The sequence below is a fragment of the Coturnix japonica genome, chromosome Z, assembly GCF_001577835.2.
Source record: "Coturnix japonica isolate 7356 chromosome Z, Coturnix japonica 2.1, whole genome shotgun sequence".
In the NCBI taxonomy this organism is placed as follows: Eukaryota; Metazoa; Chordata; class Aves; order Galliformes; family Phasianidae; genus Coturnix; species Coturnix japonica.
Genome location: NC_029547.1, coordinates 12,438,654 through 12,447,913, shown reverse-complemented (window position 1 = coordinate 12,447,913; position 9,260 = coordinate 12,438,654). Strand labels below are relative to the sequence as shown.

The following is a 9,260-nucleotide window of genomic DNA, read 5'->3' as shown; positions in this document are numbered from 1 at the left end:
TGGATATAGAAGTGACAGATTTCAGCATGCAGATTGATCTTCCTCTGAAAAAGAAGAAACATAAATGTTTGTTAAACTTGTATTTCTTCAGATTTAAAATCAATTAGAAAGAAAGGGTATTTTAAAAAATGCAGTAATTGCTTTCTCATTTCTAATAACAGTAGCTCAGCAGAGGATTTCAGGAAGAAAATAATCTTTTCTTTAGAACACTACAGATCTCTGGGGAAACAATTCCAACAGCTATTCCATTTTCTACTGACTCATTTTACAGATTCATTTTGGAACAAAAAAAACAAAGGAAAAAAAGAAAAAAGAGAGCAGATCTGCTGTTGGCTGCCAGGAAGTAATTCAACAGGGCAACCAGATCTGTCATTTCATTGTGACCTTGATCTGTTGTACATCAAAAATGCTGTAATTACAACCTTTAAAGTGCTAACAGTTGCCTAAACTTAGTTGAATCAATGATTAGACAAAGCCATGCTGCAAACACGTCAAAAATATATGCCTTTTAAAAATTTGCTGGGTCTGAAGCATTTAATGGAAGGGAAATAAAATTGCATAGTTGGCTCAAAAGTTAATTATTTAGGAGCAACTCTTTGTTTTTAATTGGTGGAACAGTCAACAACAACAACAAAAAAAATGTAATACTTGCTAATGAAATGCAGCACTTTTTATAAAGGCCCACTTTAGATGTTAAAGCACTGGGACATTAAAACATAATCTTGTCATCCAAGGATGAACATGAGTGAACTCTGAGTAAATTTTGCAGTAGGATTACCTGTCTGTGTCTACATTTACATATGTATAAGTGTTAATGGCTTAAATCCGAAAGTCGTATATTTTGTAATACTTATATTTCATTGTGTCAAATTAAAAATAAGTATTATCATATGTAAAGAAATCTTGAAATCATAGACAGGATATTTCTTGTTGTGGTCACATGCCCAAGTCCCTCATTTAAAAAAAACACAGCTTTTCACCTTAGACTCAAAAGCAGACTTTGAATTAAATTGCAGAATTAGATGAGAATGTCATTCTGTGTTTTTTTGTTCTCTGTTTGTTTGATTCTTCTCTGAAAGACCCTATTTTTTTTTCTGATTTTCACGGTAAAATAGAAGAGATCTGATGGACATTAGCCAGAAACTGCTGTTGGGGGAAAAAATATATATATGAAATTAGCACCTAAATATGTAAGCAGAAAACTTATTTGGGGTTTGTCAGACTTCTGAGAGGAGATATTCTTCAAAAAACAGCAAGCAAGTGCTGAATTCCTGGCACCTCAACTGCAAGGAAGAAGTATGGTGGCAAGATGAACATTAATTTAATAGTATAAATGATACAAAAGTAATAGCTTTCTACCAGTCAATGAGGAAAATGGCCCTGGCCTACTTTACATTAAAGAAGGACTATTTCATAAGCAGTTATGAACTCAAACGTGGAGTAGTTCTGTGAGGGTTTTTCTGGGAAATGAGACATACTTCCATTCTTCATTCAAGTAGTTATTCCTGTACGTGAAGTACGACTCATCTTTAGAAACTTGCCTTCAGCACTTTTTTTCAGTATGTGTTCCTCCTCTTTCTTCTAGTTCTCTCCACAGAATTAAATATTGAAGCAGTTAGTGAAGTTTCTCACCATCATCGATGGGTGTGCAGGCCCATTCTTGTAGAAATAGTCTTCCATCACACCAAACAAATGTGCCATTCCACAGCATGTTTAAACATTTAATAGTGGCACTGTAGAGTCTGGATCTGCTATGAAATGGCTTTGTGAAAAAGGTAATTAAAGGGTTCCATATTTATCACTTTTCTGCTTTCCAAATATAGTTAGCCTGGCATTCCAAGAGTGTGTAATTTTGCTGTTTTTAACTTTTCAGGAATGTAAGGTGAGTACATTCTTGGACTCTAGGGAGATTCTATTTCCTTCCTTACTATGATCAGAAGGATATCCTGATTTACAAAGAGTGAAAACCTGAATCATGTTGTGCTGAAAGGTGAAGGAGAACAAAGAGCAAAATACTGAGTCATAAACACACATATTTTAATTCAAAAGTATGACCGCACTGTAAATACCTCTTCTTAAATTTGCAATATTTGTAGTGACAGAATAAAGAAGTTGATAACTGACTGCTTAGTGCCAAGTTCACTTCTCTGAGATGCACTTAACATTTCAGAAATGCTTAGCAAGTAACAATATTGTTCCTGTTTTTGCAAAAGGGTGTCTCCTGGAGCACTGTGGAAACACTAAGAGAAAGGAATCAGCAAATAAACTTGCATTAAATTCAAATGAAAAGTGAGAAGTGGAACTTGATATAAGTATTTCATCTACTTAGTAGCAATCTGAGAAATGTTTAAAAAGGGATGCATTTTCACCTGATGTTCCATACAAAAGATAAGCTTGGTCAGTGGTTTTGCCAAGTGTTTGCAATGAAACAAAAGCTAAAATGCAGTTAGTATGTTAGCAAGACAGACTGGTCCCCTTTCTTGTCCACCCTCAGCAAAGCTGTTGCCATCTCCCACGTCATTTCCTATTGCATCCATTCCCATGATTGTTTTTCCTCACTCATACCTTCACAGAATGCTGCTGCAAAATTCATTTGCACATTAGCTTTTGAATCCTTCTTCCCTCTCTGTCACATCCTTTGTGAAATGAGGCCAATGTGATTTTTATTCCTTTTTGATAGCTGAGAAAACAATAATATCATATAGAGACTAAAATGTTCTATAAAACAGATAGCTTGTGGGTTAAGTGGTTAGTTCTGAGATGGTGTTTGTGATCTGCAATAGCTCTCAATCTAAGCTTTTCCTGTTGAATCACATATGCAATTCACACCTCGTTGACTTGGAATTTGGTATTCTAAAGCCACAGCATTGACATGGTACATACACACTGTCTAGGGTTGTGGTCCTTAAATGAGTCCTTACACTACTTCCAAGGCCTAAGCAGTTTTTTTTCCGATTCTGATGTTATTATAATCTCCTTCCACTCCCTCTTTCTCCATATATTCATATACAGTATGCACGTATGTGTGCACTTAGATATATAAACATATGTAGATATTTCTATTTTATATAGAGAGAGATAAAATGTATAGAAGCAAATTACCTGCGAACCTGAGAGCCATAAACTGCCTCTCATGCTTTTACATTCTGGAGATTGTGTCATAATTATCAGGACTTTTAGAAGTTTGGTGCTTGGTTACATTGCAGGATGTAGGTCAGTGAGTTCTCTTTGTGTTCTGAAGAAGTGTTTCCTCTAGGAATTATGTGACAGCACTGCCCTGATTTGGTCTGCTACAGGCGTGCTTTGGCTGTTCCACTTTGCATGTGATCTGACAATTTAATGTTTAGGAACTTCTTTGTTATTTTTAAAGGGTTCTTCAGCATTCTTTTGTGGGCTAATAGAGATACAGAAGCCCAACTATTCACTCACAGTCCTGGAAATCTGCAGGCTGTTGGACTGATAATAGTATATCCCCATTTCCATCACAGTAATTAATTGACATTCCATATTTTATTGAATCATGATTTTCTTCTTCAGACCATTAGTGCCAAAACAACTAATTTTATTACCTATATGTTTTAGCAATTATTTGCCACTTTTTACTGTTTCCAGCTACAACGCTGTATCTGTGGTTTATAGCAAAGTCATTTATGCCCTCAATTCTGAAACAAACAGACAAATAAACAGCAAACAAAAAAAGCCCCAACTTTATATCTGGTAATAATTTCCAATTCTGCTATGTATATTGTATGAAAACCATGAAGTCATAAGCATTTAATCAGCTTTTATTTTCTGATTCCAGCATGTAAATCCCTCAGCTTGTTTTGCATTACCCATTAACTGCCCTAATGGCTTTATAGTTAAAATAAGTGGTAAGTGTGAAAAGAACTTAAGTCCAGAGTTTTGTTTATTTTACCTGTGTAATATCACTGTTTCTAGTCTGAGTGACTGAATAAGTTGTTATTTAATTTTTGAAAGTGTTCCCCCAAAACAATTTTATAAGAGTCTAAATAAAAGAGGATGTTTTAACCATGTGATTGCTTTTCCTTCTTAGTTGAAATACAGGTCTTTTTTTTTAGCAGTCCTGGGTTTCTGTATCTTATGTAAATTGCTGTCTTACACACAGGCTTTCTTTTGTTTCTAAAGCAACTTTCCTTTTCTTCAGCATTTATAATCTTTTTTAAAAATCTGAATGACAATTTTTCAATGACATTTTTCCTCAAAAAATGTTCTGTAGATAAAAAGGATTACAGGTTGTTGTAGCTAAGAAGCATTCATCTGATTCCTATGTCATAGCTATGTTTGCCTTGTGGAAGAAGCTTAATAAGCTCTACTTTTCATTTTGAGACCAGAGTGAACATGTTTACTAATTTACTTTTACCTGTATTAAAAGGCAGTATCTAAAAATGTAGCCACCAGATTGATGGCTTTTAATAATGCCATTTTTCTGTTTCGTTCTTGTAATTGAATTTTTTGTACTCCCTCTTTTATTCATACCTGAACTGACATTGAGCTGTGCTGATTTCCAGCCTCTCATCTCTGCAGTTTCAAAAACTCTGTTAAACCATGTTAATTTCTGGGTAAAGACTTTACTTTGAAAGGTAGGATAAAGGGTGATGAGCACAAACTGGAACACAGAAAATTCTATACGAACGTGAGGAAGAACTTCACCTTGAGGGTGACAAGAACAGGCTGCCTGGATAGACTGTGGAGTCTCCTCTGGAGATATTAAAAACCCATCTGGATGTTTTCCTATGCAACCTACTGTAGGGAACCTCCTTTAGCAGAGGGGCTGGACTAGGTGATTACCAGAGGTCCCTTCCAACACCTGCAGTTCTAATATAAACTTGTAACTACTCTGAAGGTAACAAATTAATTAGTATCTTAACAGTTTCTCTGAAATGTTGAGCAGATGACATAAATTTTCAGTTCTAAGTTTTTGGACTAACTCTTGTCTGAACACAGTTAATGAAGAGATAAAAACAGCAACTTCATCACTTCAAGGTTTGTAGCAGGAGAGTCATGGACTCCATTGCTGGTGCAGAACAAAGACCTTTATTGTAGGTGCTTACAATCTTTTATGCCCTCACAACAACCAATTGGTCTCTCAGCCTCTTATCACAGGAGAGGACTTCCAGTTTCTTCATCATCTTCAAGACCCTCAGTTGGATTCTCTCCAGTTTCTCTGTCTCTGTCTCGTACTGGGAGACCTAGAACTAGACACAGCACTTTAGGTCTGGCCTCATCAGAGGTGAGTTGAGAGGGGGGGAAGGGGTCCTTCCCTTGACCTCCTGGTCTTACTTTGCCTAATACAACTGAGTGTACTGTGAACCCTGCTCTTCCTCAAGGGCACGTTGATGACTGATGTTCAACTTGGTGCTCACCAGGGGCATTAGAGCTTCCTCCAGAGCTGCTTTCTCCAGAGCTGCTTTCCATGTGGGTGGCCACACAGGAGCTATACTGAATGACTGTGAACAGAAAGGCCTTTCTAGTAAACTGATAAAACCCTACCAAAGCAAACATATGTTAAGATAGCTGAGAAAGTTCTGTATACTGCCCTCAACTGAACAGGGTGGGGCATCAGTAAGTAAAATGACACAACTGAGAAAGTGTTTTGGTGATTCCATAAACCAATGTGGAGAGATAGGAATTTCTCTGTTATATCAGGTGGTGTCTTGTAGAAGAGAAATTACACTGGTCTCTGTAACTAATACTTAACTTACTATTTTTGAAGCATGAGTTATTATCTAGAGTGCTTACTCCATTATCAGAGTAGTAAAGCCTTTTTCCGTCCCTGGGAAGAAGAAAAGCATTCAGTATAGTAATAAAAAAGCCAATTCATGTGGAAACGTGAGAGAAAAAGGGAAAAGGAACTGGCTAAAGGATCTGTTTTCTCAGGAGAACGCTTCTGTGAGGAGTAAACATCTATTTCAGATCTTGTGTTTCTCATTCCACAACATCTGGAGTGCTTAAGAGGTCAGACCTGTGTAAACAAACTCTTTTTCTACAGTGGCAAGCTGGAGTAATTAAATATAGCTTTTTAACAGTCTGCTTTATTACTGCACTACCACTAGGCAACTGTCAGCTATATATTCATCAACAGACCTCCAGAAAAAGAAACAAGAAAAAAAAAAAAAAAAGAAAAGAAAAGAAAAGAAAGAGCTGCAACTTCTGAAATTGATTGGTCACAATAAAATTAAAAAGATATACCAAAAAAGTGAAAATGAAAATAATCCAAACATAAGTGATTAAAGTTGAAGGACTCTCCTCATGTTTAACTAAGATATCCTTTTTGTTTGTATGAAAGCTCCACCAAGACAGGAGAGTTACTGAAATAATGAAAGAGCACTCACACAAATACAGAACAAGTCAAGCCCTTAGTCTGAACCTTTATCCCTTTGGTAGAAAAGGGGAAAGCTTAATGAGGATATTTTTCCTATGTTTAAGCAAGGCAGAGTAGGCAACAATGTATGTTGAAGTCTAATGCAAAGCCATGAAGTGACCTATGAGTAAATAAACACTGTATGTTGTTTATCTCTACTTTAATGTGGAGAAAACATTTTCTTTCAATGCTAAGTCTAAAGCAATTAAGTGAAGAAACATGCTATATCAATAGTCATTATATTCCAAGTATTACTGAGTGCAGCTAAATAATACTAAGTATTACCAGAAGAGTTGATCTTTTAAGAGGATAAATGCATTAAGCAATGTAAAAATCTAATGTTATATATTAGCCTTCAGTTAAAACTATTTCACAGAATGTAATATTAAAAGAAAATATTGAATAAAAAGAAAAGAGAAAGCAGCTTGTTTAAACATAATTGTTGTTTGTGCTGTGTACAGCTCAGGTTACAGGGCCACTGGTGTAACTTGAGAACCAAAGAAACAAAACAAGTTAACACATTATATTTACCTTGCACATAGCAGGGGGGTTGAAACTAGGTGATCATTACGGTCCTTTTCAACCTAGACCATTCTATGATTATGTAAGAATAATTGTCTAAGTTGAATAAAATTCCAAGAATAAAATCTATATATAATTTTATTATGTATTGAACTTAAAAAAAAAAAAAAAAAAAATCCCATTGCACTTGCTTTGAACAGAGAAGAACCTGGACAAAAATCTCAATATTATTAAGAAAATGATGTTATTATCCTTACAAAAAGTAAGATAAGAAATCTGAAGAGTGCACTAGAACAATTGTCTTTCCCTTAAGTTTCTTTAGTGGTTTTAGGGCTTTTTATGGATTAGAGATTGCTCTGATACATTCTTAATAATCAAAAGCAATATTGCAGAACTCTGTTCCAGAATAAAAAACAGCTTGCCTTAAAGACTGTGAGATTTCAGTAATAGCAGCAGAACATTCCTAATATCTATTCAAAATTCCTATCTTTCAGGCAACACTTTTACAGTATTTGAAAGGTTTGCTGCTGCAAAGATGGCAGACTGAAAATTTGAAGGTGAGAGTCCCACATACCCATATTCATCCAGCAGTAAGAATTATTCTAGTTCAAATAAAATTCTAACCTTTGTTGCTTCATTTCATCTTGTTTTCACATAACTTCTGCAGCTAAGTAGCTCTTTAAAGGGAAAGAAGATATCGGTATTCCTTTACATCGCTTTGGTGTTTAGAACAGAACAACAGAAATACGGATCAGATGGCTCCAAGCACGAAATGATAAGTGAAGCAATGAAAGACACAGCACCCAGTAGTAATTCTAGTAAGTGGCTAAACTGAAAATTACTAAAACGAATAGTCATCACTCATTTTGACTTGCCTGTCTTGTTTAGATGGAGAGGCAAGCTCTTCCAGGCTTGTTGTGATTTAGCTTTAAGTAGATGCCTGGTGAGCAGGTAAGTATTATTTAAATAATGATGCTTCAGTAGTAAATTAACTTTTTCTTGTGCAGTTAAGTAGTAGTCCATCACATTGCTCAGCTTATTAATTTGTCCTTTTGCTATCTTTGTTATTTCATATTAGTCACCCACATTAATTACTCAAGTGAACCATACAGTGACTCCTTTCTAGGACCAGGGCTATGATGTGGAATGGTAAAAATGAAAGGCCTGGCTGAGGTGAGGGAAGCTGCTGCTTGGTGACTGGCTGATCATCAGTGGCAAATGGTGAGCATTGTGCATCACTTGTTTTTTATATATAAAAGCACAGTTGCTGTTATTTTCATTTTATTGATGTTACTGTAATTAATTGTTTCCCTTCTTTTTCTGCCCTGTTAAACTGTCTTAATCTCAACTCGTGAGAGATGAGCAAGATCTAGGACATGATGTATCTGAGCAAGCAGCTACTTGAGAATGAAAGTCTTTGGTTTACAGATTTATTACAAACCTCATTCCTTGCATATCTATTCCATTTTAGTGTGCATAGATTCTGTTGCTTTCTCTGCCATTTTTTCCACATAGGAAATCATGGATGATGATTGTGAGGCTTTTTGTAGAACGACCTATAGATCTCCCATGGTAGCAGTGGAAATCTGAAAATCTGCCTTAATTTTAAGACTGACCCATCTCTTCTATGTTTTTTGCAGTTGTACTGGTTCTGACATCTATTTCGTAACCACTGAAACTAAAATCCCTACTGTCTCAGACACCGCTTTTCTTTTTAATGTTTTGTCATTTTGTGTCTCCCTGATATGCTGCAAAACTAATGAAAATGTTTTCTTAGAAGTGCCGTCATTTGGCACACACTTCAGTGCACTGATTATCTTTCTGGAGGGAATTAACAAATTAAATGAGATATTTCCAAAAGTTTAGCTTGGTTGATTGAAGTCTATCTTTCATTTGGTTCCTCCCTATTCAAATAACATATGAAAATTACTTTAATATATTCTTATCAGTAAAGGCACGCATGAATTTTAATTTCTGAATTATACAGCACTTTTTGTTTTTTCTGGATGGATGCAAGTCATGTGGTAGCATACAAGAGACAAACAAATTTAGCTTTGTGGCACATGGGACATTGAAGTTCTTGAAAAATACAGCCATTTCTTTGGCTTTCATGTTTTGTGACAGCAAAGAGAAAAAGTGCTTGTTTGAGTCACATGTTTGGAGTCTGGGTACTAAAATCAGTAGCCAAAACTCCTGAATTAGTTTTAGTCTCCCAGCTAAAGTTGCTAAAGTATTTTTGCTAGCTTATTCCATGCTCTTGTAGTCCTGTTTTAGTGATATTTCAAATCCATGCTATTAAAAGAGAAAGAAGTTTCATTTCACTTCAGATTCTTTGGTCCTAAACTCCATCTAGTTA

The 9,260-nt window shown here is 35.6% G+C and overlaps 1 long non-coding RNA gene across 1 annotated transcript; it reads left to right on the top strand.

The window, feature by feature from the left end:
* The first annotated feature begins 7,124 nt into the window (after window positions 1–7,124).
* On the top strand, window positions 7,125–8,779 carry LOC107305889. The gene is made up of 3 exons (XR_001551916.2): window positions 7,125–7,461; window positions 7,572–7,722; window positions 8,031–8,779. It is a non-coding gene; the product is annotated as an uncharacterized LOC107305889 (long non-coding RNA).
* Window positions 8,780–9,260: the final 481 nt, after the last annotated feature.